This window comes from Platalea leucorodia, assembly GCF_965183815.1.
Source record: "Platalea leucorodia genome assembly, chromosome: 7".
In the NCBI taxonomy this organism is placed as follows: domain Eukaryota; kingdom Metazoa; phylum Chordata; class Aves; order Pelecaniformes; family Threskiornithidae; genus Platalea; species Platalea leucorodia.
The window spans coordinates 43,958,702-43,973,831 of NC_138829.1; positions in this window are offsets into that span (position 1 = coordinate 43,958,702).

Below are 15,130 nucleotides of genomic sequence, written 5' to 3' on the forward strand. Positions count from 1 at the left end.
GCAGGAGGTGGAGAGGAGGTGTGGGAGCAGGACAAGGCCTGGTGCGCTGGCCCCACGGGGTCCATGATTTCCCCCCTGAGTGAGGAGTGAGCTGGAGTATGTCCTGGTGGGCCCGGGGCCAGAGTGCTCCCTCCAGACCTCTTTTCCCAGGATGCTGCATTTACAGTGTGGATACAGAGTTAATCTGGTCTTTACACTGGGCTTGGATCTGCTTTAAACTGGCAATGTCTTCCTGCTTCTTGGCACCATGATTTTCATAGAATCATAGAAACATAGAATGGTCTGGGATGGAGGGGACCTTTAAAGGTCATCTAGTCCATCCCCCCTGCAATTGGCGGGGACATCTACAACTAGATCAGGTTGCTCAGAGCCCCATCCAGCCTGTCCTTGAATGCTTCCAAGGATGGGGCATCTACCACCTCTCTGGCCAACCCGCTCCAGTGTTTCATCACCCTCATCGTAAAAAATTTTTTCCTTGTATCTAGTCTGAATCTACCCTCTTTTAGTTTAAAACCATTACCCCTTGTCCTACCGCAACAGGCCCTGCTAAAAGTTTGTCCCCATCTTCCCTACAAGCCCCCTTTAAGTACTGAAAGGCTGCAATAAGGTCTCCCCGCAGCCTTCTCTTCTCCAGGCTGAACAACCCCAGCTCTTTCAGCCTTTCCTCATAGCAGAGGTGCTCCATCCTTCTGATCATTTTTGTGGCCCTCCTCTGGACCTGCTCCAACAGGTCCATCAACATCAACCACTGCCTGTCAGACACAGATGCCAGCACCAGGAAGTTCATCCTTCCCCTGGACTGGCTGTTGAGGACAAAGATGAGTGTGGTGAACCTAAGTCCGCATCATCTGCAAGAGAAAGATCATGCTTTAGTGTAAGTCTCTTTAGGTCTTCACAGGTTGAACAGTGTCCTGGTCCTTTTTATAGCAGGCACAACAGGTCACCCCATGCCACCACTGGACAGATTTTCACCATTTCCTGGGGCAAAGAGGTGCTTTTGTGCTATCCAGAGAAGATGCAGTCTTTCCTTTTCCACTACTGGCACTCATTGCTTTTGGCAAGCCACGTCCCACCCAACTGCCCCTCTTTCTCTAAGCCTATTAGGAGGAAGGCTCTGAAACTGATTTGTCTCTTCCCTTGGCTGCTGAACCCTTTGGGTTCAACTATGTTGTTTTTCCAATCTCTAGCTGAAGTGCATGAGTTTTAAGGTGATCTAATAGATCATAGTAATCTTAAATTCTGCAATGGCATGACAAATCTGAGGTTAAGATTCGAGACTGGGACTCCTAGCATATTCTTGACTGCTGCTGTTGGACAAGATTGGTGGAAGTAAGGATTTATCTGCGATTTCCTTTGTTCACTCTGTAACTCTTTGCTTTAGCCGGTGGATTCCTTCAGTGACCGAGATAAAACTTATCTATATGATGTTTATTCCTGCCACCTCACTGCCTATTGAACTCATCACTTTCATGAGAATGGCATCTTGAAAGAGGGTAATCTGGGAAAGACATAGGAATAATTATAGATTAACTTCTGGGTATGATGTCCTAATGTGACAATTTGACAAAAAAAGGCCCTTACTGTCCTTGTGGTGTACAAAAGGGGAAATCAGGGTGCATCAGGAGGGCACAGAGAGGATGCACTTCTCTGAACTTCAGTGGTGGAAACCACAATGGCTTATTTCGTCTGGCTCTGCTAGCCATGCTTGGAGAGGTCGCAGGAGGCTGAAAAATTACAGATGGGTCAGATAAGAGCTAGAAGAATAAAAAATCTGCAATATGAAAAACCTGTTTTTCAGTTTAGTAAATATTATTATACTCCTCGAATAAGGTTAAGAAATGACTTTATCTTTGTCTATAAAAATCTAGATCAAAAGGAAGTATCTGATATTGATTTTTTTCCCATTAAGTCAACAAGACAAATACACTGTGCTAGCTGGAGGTTTAAGAATCTAAAGCTGGAATAAAGGTTACGTTTTTAAGAATAATCACTTAAGAATCCACTTCATTTGAGCAATCTGGGGAACTGCAGTGTTATTCATAGATTACATTCCTCTCTGCAATAGAAAAAGAATCATTAATCTTTTTTTTTCTTTTAAGAGCAACATTGTAGTAATTCCTATCTCCCTTCCAAGCAAAAGCATATGATTTATGTGTGTTTTGAAAACCATTCTGTGCTTGGTGCCTGCAACAGCAGAGGATGAGACTGTGTGACTCAAGAGGTCTCTTATGTTTCTCTATATTTTGTTTCATTCCCTCTCAAACAAAGGTATTGGATTGAACCCATCAGCAGTTTGCAGATTATATAGGATTTTTTCCCCCCTCAGGCTGTTTCATGGTTTGGCGAAGAGGAAGCCTTGTGCAAAGCTGACCCGTGGCAGCTCTCCTCTCCCGTTCCCTCTGCTTGGAGCACATACTCGGCACCATGTCACGAGGCAATGGAAAAGAATGGCAAAAAGTCAATTTTGTCTAACCAAATAAGGTCTTCCACCAGAAGGAGGAAAACTGTGGTCTTATGTCCTGTTTCTCTGTCAGTCAGGTGCTTCACCCTTGAAATTTCACTTTGCACTATCACCCACTGGTTTTTACCCTGCAGTGTCTCTCCTGCCTGGCCGCCTGATAGAGATTTGAGGAAACGTGGCACATACGTACCCTCACACGAAGAGAAGCATTGCAAGAATGGGAAGATTCCAGGAATAGGAAATGTGGTATTACTCAATAAACATTAAATAACAAACACCCCCTCAAGCCATAGAAGAAAAAAAAAAGCGTTCATTGACCTTTTTGGTACAAACTAATTAAGAAAAGGGTGGATGATTTGAAGACATTTGATGTCCCTCTCCAGTGTGAATACTGGATTTATTTACTGGAATGTCTAAGGCTCAAGCTGGAATGAGGGGAAGAAAGAGAGGGGCTTTCCTCCGCACATACTATAAAGGAGAGAAGTCAAGTGTCTTTGCATTGTGCAACACATGATTTCTGTAACTTTAATCGAATTGTGTGTGCAGGGCGGGGGGTGAGGGGGAGAGCTAGATTGTGTTGATAGGATATTGCTTAGAGAAATTCCGGTTCTTGAAGCTCTTAACAAAAGTATTCACCATGAGGAGGGGGAAGGGTTGGCAATGAAGGCCTTTTTTTCTCAAGAACTCCCATTTGGAACACATTACGCTCTTGCAACATGGGATGGATAAACATTGTATCAATGATTAGATGGAGACCAGGAGCTGAATTTGTTTGCATTTGATAAAGCTGTTGTTCTGTTGACCGTACGTCATTACTCTTGGGAAGAAGTAGCTGTTAAAACAAAGCGCATCTCTTTTTGTGAGAATGCACTGGACTGCGTGTGGAAAGGAGGAACGGTAATTTGAACTGTGCCTAAAACCACTAACATTTTACCCCCGTGCCAGTTTCACTTTCAGAAACCGGCTGTCAAGTTATCAGGCTGAGAGATGAGCATTTCAATCTGCTAGGTTTCCGGTGATACGCGTGCCAAACATCACAGGATCATCATGAACTAGGATCCAACATACTGGAAGCAAAAGGAAAAGAAAAAAAAACGTACACGTATATAAATAGGTAAATATAGAAGTGAAGTATTGCACCTGGGCTGATGCGAAGGTGCAGAAAAGCATCCAGATTTGCCCTATGTAGGGATTCCAGCATGATCTTCTGGGTCTTTTTCCTAAATCTACCTTTTCATTTTTACACCACAGTCCTCAAGTTTTCAGGTGCTCTTTCCAGGTGCAAAATGTTGTTTGGAAGAACCACATCAAAATCTGAGTTTCCAGCTGGCTGTCTGGACAGGCGGTCTTGCTCCCATTTGTCCTGGCCGGCTGAGATGGGGAAGGGATCCTCCCAGAGAAACCACTTCCCATGGAACCCATCTGGGCTCTGGAAAGGGCATGAACAAATGTATTTCTCAAGATTTTGTGCCTGGGGCCCTCCTACTGAAATTTTTAGGAATTTTCCCCCTACAACTGAAAACAATGATTCACCTTTTAGATAGGAAATAATTAATTGGCAGTTTTTGAGCTGGAATTTCTCTTGGCCTAGTCTGGCACCAGGAAAAAGTCCAGCACTGGGATGATAGCATTAGCAATTTTTAAATTCAACCCGCTGTTAATGCGGTAATTTATTTTCTTTTCCAAAGTGAACCATATGTTCTTTGCTGGTTTTCCCATTGTACCGAAGATGTGTGGCTTCTATGGAAACTTTGCATTTTGTCTGCGTGCTAAAGTTTACCCCAGGTATCATAAATAGTCACAAACTCAATTCTGAGCCCAGTAAAGAATCTAAAGCTCCCAAGGATGAAAAATACTGCTTTTTGATAAAATTAAATGCTTTATGAGTAGTGGTAACTTTCCTAGATGATGCTCTGGCAGTGCAGAGACAGGTTTCATCTGTTGCCTCTCAGAGGGATTTCCTCCCTGCCTGAATCAAAAGGGAAGAGCATTTCGAGCAGCCTGAAGGGCTGAAGAGGGCTGCATTTTGAGTGAGACTGGCTTTCCACCCTACAGTGTAAGGGCAAGTCTTGTTCCTCTCTTATCCAGGAATGGGAATGACTCAATGTCAAGGAATGACAAGCGATGAAATTTGGGACGCAATAGACCACAGGATAAAATCCATGTGCGTGGGGGGAGACTGTTGGATTGAGAACAAAATAAGACAGGGCAAAGAGAAATGGGGAGGAACATCTACAGACGCTCATCATTGCGCAGGAATCTCAGATGTGAGGCTGGAAGAGGAGGTTATACATATGGCGTGGTTGGGAAGGATGGAAAGTGGAGAACAGGGAAGCTCTTCAAACTGGAAAGAGAAGGAGAGTAACTGAGCGAGCTGCCAGGATCACAATAACCTAGAAGCTGCCTTTGAGCTGCCTGAGTGACAGGGCATTCCCAAGATATCATGCTTCCTAAAGAAGGCATTGCCTCCAGTGAGAGGAGAAGAAATTGGACATACCTCAAACAGGCACACGGGAAGGACAATGGCCAGTGATTCATCCAGACCAGACATATTTCCAGGGGAAACACAGGAGATGGAGGCAGATCAATTGGACAGGTGCCCCAGTCAATGTGGGAAAAGAGTGGAAAACAGGAGCGTGGGAGAAATTTGGGCCTCACAGGGACAAGCCAGATGACAACATGGACAATGCAGATTTGCTGCAGCAGCGAAACAGAACCTAGGTAGGAGCAGTTTACAGAAGACTGGATTCAGACCTGAGAAGGGTGCAGTGACGAAGACCGTATTTTAGGCAGGCTGTCTGGGTGTGCTCAGAGGACCTGGAGGTCCACGGTTTCAGACCTCTGGGCCTGGCAGTGCCAGCAGAGTATGGGGGCTGCTCTTCTGTGCTGCAGCTGGGAAGGGGGTTATCGCTTGATTTCTCTTAGCTGGATGTGTGTTACTGTTGTGCCACCATCTATGGTCCATAGTATCAAAAGCAAAAGGAATAACTTTCTATAGAAGTTGTTCATCTCTTACTGACAGCTTGCCAACTGCTTTCTACAGGAGATTTCAATTTTTTAGCTTCTAAAAAAAAATAACCCCAACGGTTTGGAGCTGCTGCAAGATATTTGCAGACTGTATAAAACAACAAGGGCTAAGTGGTGTCTTCTGGTGTCCCCACTAAAGAAGAGATAGGGTGTTTTTATACTTTGTTTTGAAAGGGAGCTGATAGTCAGGTCAGCATGCTGTATGGAAAAGCTAATGTAAAGGTTGAATGCCAGGTAGCGCAGATTGTTGGAATGGTTTTCTATGGCTTGATTCCCGCTGAAGTTTGCAAGTGCAGGAGACTAACATCATGTGGAGACTTGTGAACAGTCGCTAGTTAGCTCTTTATCTAATACTGTGCTGCTAAATTAAGCTTGGAGGAACAGTTGGGGCATTTTAAGCAGCCCAGGGGCAGGCAAGGAAATGTAATCAGAACCCAGCAGCCTTTCTGTTTCTCTTCTCTGGACATTTGTTTATTAGATGTATTATACAATATCAATATTTTATATGTCTGTAGATCAACTGATTGTAGAGGCATCTCAGAAATCCTCATTGCTGACTGCTGCCTGGAGATCACACGGATGTGAGAGTTGGAGGGAAAGTGCAGTATGGAAGAAGAAAGCTGGAATCAGCCTATTTCGGAAGGCCTCTGTGGCAACGGGAGGGATAATTGCTTCCAGCGTGTATCTGAGATGCAACGCAGAGTTACAGGATTCCAGCTAAAAGATCCCCAGAGCCTGTTGCCAGGGAACCTTCTACATCCAACGCAGGTCCCTCTTGGTACTTCTCTAGTTTTTAGGTGAGTACCATCCTCTTCCTCAGCTACGGGTGTCCTGCACATACCCTGGCCCCTGGCTGTGCTGCTGCTCTCCAGTGCTGCTTATGGGAGATAGGAAGCGGGTGCAGCTGCTCTGTTAGCAAAGCAGGGAACTTCCCTGGGGCTTCCCACAGCACCTTATTGGAAAGTCGTTGATCCCCTCTCCGCGGTGCTTTCATTGATGCTCTTCAGGATCCTCTTTATACAAAACTGTTGGGTTTTTGGGGTGGAAGTAAGGAGGGATTTGGAGAATGCTAGGCACTGAAGCTCCGTTACCCTTTTGAACTTTGCTTACAACATTTTAGCTTTCTGGCTTTGGCCAAGAGGCTGGAGAAAGTTGCAGAGAAATCATGGAGTCCCCTTAGTGCAGCTGAAGTTTACACAGCGGTCAACACTCTGTATTGTTTGTGGGAAGTATTTTCGATTAGGTGACGGGCCAAAGGATAGATTTTTCTCTGACCTGGAGTCCAGTGTTTGTTGCTCATTTCAATATTGTATTCCCGTGCAGTTAACTGGCTCCACATCTTGTATGTTCTTGCTTGTGATTTTTGCCATAAATGGGTGGGGTGGACAGGCAAAGTCAGGACATTCAGGGATAAAGCAAGGTTATCTGTTGGAGTCGTTTTTTGTGCTGGCTTAGGGGAACAATTCTTTTTATCCTGTATCCTGGGCATTGCATTGCAAAGGGGACTGATGGGTTTAAATGGGCAGACCAAGAGGCAGAGGAATTTTACTTGGTCGGTGAAAATGCTTGCATGTGTGGAGGATGTTACAGAGCTAATGGGCTAGCCAGATCCAAAAGAGAGGAACATCTTTCTGACACCATGTGGAATTACCTATTTGCAGTCTGATTCATAATCACTTAAAATCTATTCAAGACTTTCTGGTATCCTTCTTCACTCTGGAAACAAGTTTATACATAGGGCTGACATCTTTTGGGATTATGTATTTTAAGCCTGGTCTTCAGTGATTCAGGCACTGAGCTGGGAAAGTAAGGTTTCCCCTTGTCAGGATGAAGTAATGTAGCTGAATACATGGAGGCATGCATTTACCGGAGAGCTAAGGGAGTTGTGCTGTAATTTACTATTAGTACAACTACTATTGTGCTAATTAACTACTACTATTGTCTCTGGATGCTAATAGAGGTTCCTGTCCATGTAATCTAGAAGTGCCCAAACAGCAGCTGAGCCTGCTTTCCAGCCTTGTCTGGAGTTGCATCCATCCTGACTTTGGCAGATAGGACAGCCTCAATTAAAACAGCTTCGTCACCTTCTTGCTGTTATGTTACAAACACAGTCATTGTTAGGTACATTGTCAGGACTGTGTTTTTTAATAGTTTTACCTTCTCTGAGAGGAAGCACATGCAATTTATTAAGGAAGAATACAGCCCCATATAGAAAAGAGTTTGGAGAAGACATGCAAATCTTTCCTGGTACTGTTCTCCCTTTATGTTCTCCAAGCAGAGGATACAGAACAGGCACTTTTTTCCTAGAAATATTGGTGAAGATCACAAGGAAAGAAACTAGGCACCTGGTGAGAAAATGACAATTCAGCCCCCAAAAGGGTGCTCCCCCGCAACAGTTCCCCAGGTTGTTTTCTGCATGTAATTTGTTTTTTTGAGACATTTAAAGACTACCAGATACAGACGACTGCTGCTGAGTGCGCTGGTTCGCAGCCTGGGAAAGCACTCTCCTAAGAGCCCCTGGAGGGAGGCTTCCCAGCAGAGCTCTGCCAGCTCTGCGCCTGCCGGAGGAGGGTCTCGGTGGGGTACCACGCTTTTAAACGGCAGCGCTCCACCACAGGCGGAGGGCAGGCAGCAGGCGCCTGGCAGAGTAAATCGTCTTTCAGAGGCAGCCCGTGAGGAAAGCACACAGCAGATAGAGGCTGTCCCTGGGAAGGCTGGTGTATATCAGAGGAGTCTGTGAAATGCTTTTCCCTGCTGTTTCTTTAATGTGGAGCCTGGCACCCTCAGGATCCAGGATCCAGTGAAGCATGGCCACACTCTATAGACTGTAGACTTTCAAACTTTTTTGGACATCAATAGATGATCCATCTACGCTTCATATTTTCCTTGAGAGCCTCATGGGTTTTAACGCAGTTGTTTGATGTTGCTAGCAACAGAGCTGCTGTTCCCAGGGCTAGAGTAAAATTTACAGCGGGCCTGATACTGGTTTTCCCCTGCCAAGCAAGTGGACAAGCCGATAGTTGCAATGGACCAGGAGATGGGCTCTAATGTGGGAGTGGGACAGGTGTTGCCTGAATTAGGACGGGGAATGGCTGGTGTCCCTCACAGCAGCTTCCCCACACAACCATCTGCAGCAGGGAAGCTGCTCCACTGCAGCATTTTCAGCCTCCTTCAGCACTAATCTTAAAGCTGAGGGGCATTTACAGTGGGCACTACACATCCACTTTACATTTGGTCTACATGGACTTAACAAGCTCATTAAAACAGATTCGTATTGTTTACCTCCAGGTAAAATAGATCGGTATTAAACTCACATGCATCACTCAGAAGTACTGTTATAACATTAGGGTAACACTGTCTTCTTTTTTTGCATGTGAAGGGATTACTTTGGCTGTAAGATAAGAGTGCCACTGTGCAATAACCTCAACCGTGTTTGCTTCTGGCTGACAAAAAGGATCCCTTTTCTCTCCTCAGGTGCTCTGATCAAATCAGTGTCTGAAACAGATTTTCTTTGCTTAGTGCTGTTGCAAGCCACTCACGAGCCCCAAATCAGGTTCCCAGGATGGCAGTGACAACTTCATCGGGGAGCACTGGGGACAGAGGTGTGTGAATCATTGGCAGTGGGGGACAACCCCAGTCCTAATCTCTGTTGGGGACCTCAGAAATCTCTGAAACATGGGAGTTTACAGGGGGCGAAGAGCAGTATTCCTTATGGCTATTTTCCCCAGTGAAAACCTCAGCAAAATGTAATATATGTGGATGTGTGAAAGGCTGGCAAGAATGCTTATCTCTGGAGCGGCACATAGCAATTCTGCTGAGGTGGATATATTGCTGTCATGTCTCGTCGGCTGATACCAGCACGCCGGCCATGGGAACGCTTCTTTGTGGTGCCATTATCTTTGAGTCCCTGAAATCATTTGTGTGACTGAGCTGCTGCAGAGACCTTTTGTCATCCTGGCTGATTGCTAACAACAATAACATGTAAACAAATACTATTCCTGTAAATCAGCATTTAATAAGATCAGTGGAAGGAGTTCAGGGAGACAAAGCCTAGAAACAAGATTTCATAGGAAGGCTTCTGGGGCTTCACTGCCTGACCACCTCTGGCTCTGCAAGCGGCATGCCGAGCCCATTGGGAAGAGTGTGCCGGTCATTTGCCGAGTGCCAGCATTTCCCAGAGGGTCCCGGCAGAGGGGTCCAACCCCCACCCACGCAGTACAGGAACCGCTCAACCACAGGCTGCTCGGTGGGAAGCTCCCCAGAAATGCACAAGTTTTTTCAAGTATACTTGAGGACCACACCATGGGGTGCCAGAAATCTCCTTGCCTTGTAGCTACAGGGCTTGAGGTGGCTGATACAACTACACTGACGTCCATGCACCGATGGCTGACTTTGGCACCTTGGAGTTCAGGGTATATAGATACAGAAAGATGTGTTTTATTGCAGATGTTGGTACCAGCATCCCACAAAGTTCTGGCTGAGTCCTGCACTCACTCTGCCCCTGTTTCCCATTCTGGTCTGCTCTGGTTCTGCATTTGCATTGTCTCCATCTGTGCCGGGTGATGCCATGGCACTACCTGTCTTTTCCTTGCTTGTGATGAAGGTGGAGAGGAACTGCTTGCCACACAGGAGGAGATATTTAAACTCAGGGTGTTTCTATCCTGGGATGGATTTGGACATGGATACACTAAGTTTCACTGAAGAGGACTCTCTCTCCTTCACACTGCTTCTGACCCCAAGAACAAGGGCAAGAGAGAAGTTGCTTGAACACACAAAAGGCTATAATATTTCTGTGGAGGACACATGGCAGTTCCTTTATGTGGTGCCTCCATTTGTCACCACTTATTTCCAGACAGTCCAAATTCTACGTGCCAGTACGACTTACCTTTCCCTGCGCTCCTCCTGCGTTCTAACATGAAGAAATAAGACAAGTTCTCACTTCAAGACTTATTTCCAAACTGCTGCATTTTGTTTTCAGAGGCTCTCAGCAGAACCAAGGAACAGCTTTCTGTGTGTGTCAGCATGAACTAGAACACTTCCTAGCTTGACCTGCTTCCAGCAGAGTAAACACAGATGCCTGAAATGTGAGTTAAAATTATATTCTGCACATATAAATAATCTCCTAGCTATGGTAGTAAAATAACACAGCTGTGTCTCCTCTAGAACTCAAGCAGTCAGACTTTCGTGAGTAGATATACTGATTTAAGTGGCTGCTTCTCTTGTCTTCTGCTTTCCTGAAAGCTGTTTTTTTACTATGGAAGATCAACACAGTCATCACTTCTTGGGTTTGGGGGTTACAGTGTGCTGCTCTGTAGTGCTCTCCCTGGGAGTTGTTGGCTGCTGCTCTGTGCTGCGAGTACACCTGGTCCTGTACCAGCAGATGTGGTGGACTCGCTTTTTGCCTGCGCTCTGACTGGTCCAGACCTGGATGCAGCCACGTACAGGGCGTCCTGTGCCCAGCCTCCTGCCAGTTCAGAGCAGGGCTGCTGCTGCACCGCAGAGCCCTCTTGCTTCAGTCAGCAAAAGCTGCGATGGCGGCCCCATACCCTGGTGCTGCGGAGCAGCAGTGCTGCCACAGCACTGCCAAAATGCTGCCTCCCCTGCGATGGCGAAGGGTGGACTTTGGCCCTTGCTGTCAGGGATCTGGTGCAGGTTTAGCTCAGCTGCCTTCAGCTGGTTGCTTCAGATATTCATGGCAGTGTTCAAGAGCAAAACAAGGTTCCTAAAGCAGCTGGGTCTCAGGGGAAGGTAATTTTTTTGGTGGTGTCTCAAGGGCAGGTGTACTACAGGGCCTGGGGCAGTGCTTATAGCACTGCCTTATATTGCTGCCCTAAAGATCTTCTGCTGTGGAGGAGGAAGGGGAAGGAGTTTCAGAGCTGGCAGGTATTCAGTGCCAACCCCCTCGTCTCAGCCAGGACACTGCTTTACTTGCCTCTTATCTTTATGCTAATCTCATTTTATAATTTTTATGGTTAGGAAAAGGAAAATAAAACCTCAGAGATACAGAACACCCTGAACACAATATCCAGGCAAAGACACCCTTTTCTGGCTGACGTAAATGCAGCTTCTGGTGTTAGTTATATCCAAGCTCTGATCTTTCTCTATGTCAGTTCCTCACGCTATCCGCAATAAATATACGTCTTGATTTACACCAGTGCAAATAAAAGATACAGTCCAATGATCCTGCCACTCTGTTTGTAGGAAAATTTTGGCCTGACTCCCATTTCAATTTTTTCCAGAGACTTCTGGCTGTGGTGGAATTGCACTGGGTTCATGCTCATCCGCGAAGAGAAGGAGCTCTTTTCTTAGAGCTGCATCTGCCAAATCATAACGCACTAAATGGTCCGAGTTTCAGCATGACAGGGGAAATTCCCCCAAGTTTCCTTTACTATACTAGCGGAAGGCAGTCTCACAGATTTTCACAGTTTTGAAGGAGCCTACGAGCAAAGAATTTACTAGGGAGGAGAGAACTCACGAGATTTCAGAGGAATTTTTTATTACTTGCTCTTTCTAAAACTTCTGGGGTTTCCCTAGTGGTGCTGCAAGGTCAGGCCACAATGCTTTCCCAGCTTCTCATTTCTGTGACTCCCTTACAGCTGTGTATGTCGAATCTGCAAGCTGCAGGTAATGCAGACCCCGTGGTAGGCCTGCTTCCCTTCCCTCCAGCTGCGTGCTCGGTGGGTGCCTCCCCGGCCCCTTGGCAGCCTCATTAGGTAGCCGAAAGGCAGCGAGAGAGCCAGCGTTTTGGTCCCGGGGGCTTCTCGTTGATGAGACACGCATCCTTTGGGCACCGCACAGACCACGCAGAGGTGACACAGTGGCCGGCAAGCGTCCTCTTCAACATGGAGCTGGCAGCCGGAGCCCACTCGCAGCACACACGTGGAAATCATACACAGGAATGCCCAGTCTGAGTGTAGGTGAAACACTCAGTGTGACAGAAGCCACTTTCTATTCTTTTGGATTTGGTTCCCTAGCTTTAGGCAAGAAGATTTCAATAACAGAGCACCTGGCAGTGCTTTGCCACTGATAACGACGTATTTACAGGAGAAAGGAAGTGCTCCCATCGCGTGCACTTTCAAACAGGAGAAATACTTTCTGCAGCATCATAGCAATCTTGCCAAGCTGGGAGAATCCTTTTTATAGTCAAAATCAGTTGATAGTGACTCTCCAACTATTGGAGTTGCCTTTTCTGTGCTCTCCACCTGCCCAGCTGACTCCAGCGCTGCAGGCAGTCTCTCTTAACCTCTGTTGGCATGAGGAGCAGTTGTATCTACTGGTATTTTTCAGAGTCCTATCTCAGAAGTGGATGTCTTCATTTTACCTCAGCCATGAGCCTTTCATTTTGCTTTGATGAGAAGTTACGCTTTTCAGAGAGTGGAGGGTTGGCGTGTGCACTTGGCAGGAGGGAAGTTCCTTTCCTTCCTTCGTTCTTCCCCCTTTCTTCCTTGAGATGAATTTTTTTTAGTCTCTCTTAAAAATGGCTTTTTGTTTACTCACAGGCTTTACTCACATCCCTTCTTCTTTCAGCTGCAACTCAGCTTTCTGCTTCATGAGTCTTCAGTGCTGGGATTTCCTAAAATATCTGGGCAGAATCTCTGAGGAACACAGGAAGGGAAAATTTGGCCCCCTTAATATACCATAAACAAAACGCAGAGAAAATCTTTTACCGTCATGAGTGGACAGCAACAGCTACTTCAAAATGAAAACCCTAAAGAAATGTTTTCACTTAATGGTAGATCTTTAAGGCCAAGACGATGCTTTTCTGCCCTGGGTTCCTCCAGTGGTTGCTCCCTGAAGCCAGCTGAGTTGCTGTGCGTTTCCCAGTCCCCCTTGGCTGGGAACAGAGACTGTGGTGGCAGCATCAGGCAAAAACCTGAATGAGCTCAGCCCCTTCTCTGCCTGACCGGAGGGGAGACACAGGCTCCCATCGCCAGGGCTTCGGGTCACAGCCTCTCCCCAGCACTTCACCACTGCGGAAAAACTGAAAGGGGAAAAAAGGGGTTTCCTAATGGTGAGCTGTATCTGAACTCTGCTGTTCTTGGTAGTGGACGTCACAGTGTTAAACAGGAGAGCGTGTACTTGAAGCCTGTGGGTTTGTTTTAGTTTGGCTCATTAATCTAACTGAAGCATTGCTGGCTTCAGCCACTGTGCGCATTAAGTGGGGCAGCAAAACAAACGGAAGCCTGAATATCTGCCCAGGTTATCGGCACCTCCCTTCCACCAGCAAACACCCTGGGACTGGTCAGTAAGACGGGACCCTAACCCCTACCCTATTGTCTGACTGCTTTATTACTGAAATTCCTCTTCAGGCTTTTATTGTTGGGAATATTGATCAGATGGACAGGAAATACACAGAAATGAAAATAAATCATTACCTGTGCTGTCAGACAGAATTGAGGACAGACAGGGTGGTTTCTTAGTTCATCCTGACAGTCCACTTTTTCGCTCTTGTGTAGACTTGACAGCGCATCATGACCTGAATAACACCAAGCGTAAGATCTGTAGATAAAGCGCACATGCTGTAATTTGTGGAAGGGTATTCCTGATTATTTTACCCCTCCAGCTCTTGTTTCCTTATCAACATTCACAAACTTTCCTTCTTTCACACTTGCCCTTTTACTTACTGGGAGGTGATTTTTAGAGTGCTGCTTCTGGCTGGCTCAATTCAGCTAGATCATGTTGACTCTGCTCATGGCCTATCCTCTGTATAATCCAGAGCTAAAGCTCAGACCTTGGGAGGACAGTGTGCTTTTAAATCAGTGAACCTCTGCTTCTCTCCAAGACCTGTAGGGATGTCGCAGAAGTAACTGTGTTTGTACCAGTAGGGTTACACCCATGCAAAATAGACACGAACAATGGGGACTCGGGCTGTGCAATGACCAGGAATAATATCTGCTGACCCTCAGGGTGCAGTTTCCCATTAAGGCTTAATCTGATCTGACCGTGGGCTGCTGGTGAACGGGTGGTCCTGCTCTTCCTGCCTGCTCCTACCCATACGTTCCTGGCACCTCCCTTGCACTGGAAGTTGCAATCCTGGAGGCTACAGAAAGAACCGACAGAATTTTTTTCTTTTTTCAGTAAATTAATTTTCTGCCGGATCAACAAGCCAATCTGAATCATCCTGCCACAACAAGACCCCTATGTACGATGCAGGAGATCACCAGGTCAGCTGGCAACCTGCAGTTAGATTGGATTAAGGATAACCAGAAAACAATCATCTGTCTCCTATACCCATCCTTTACACTACAGCCGCTGGGGAATGACCCCTCTCTCCAACACATGGGTTTGCATGAAACCATCAATGTAACAACACAAAACAAGCCCTGTAGAGTAGCCAGAATCAGCCCACACCTTTGCTGCCCAGAGCAGTTGCCTCATCTGCACTTCCCACACTTTTTTTCCACTTGCAGCTCCACCTGGGGCCCAGCAACAACCAGACAATGCTCTTGAAGGAACCTAGGATACTTCTCCAAGCTATTTCTCCTTCAACAGTGGTGGAAAAAAGAAATAGGTGCAATAGTTTTGATCCTCTCCCCTGCAGATACCTGGGTGTGGTGATGGCTGTGGGGATCACAGCAGTGCCCTTGTTCCCTGGGCTGGCGTGCTTCTGCCTGTGGTTGGTGTGGCGTGGCGTGGCGTGGT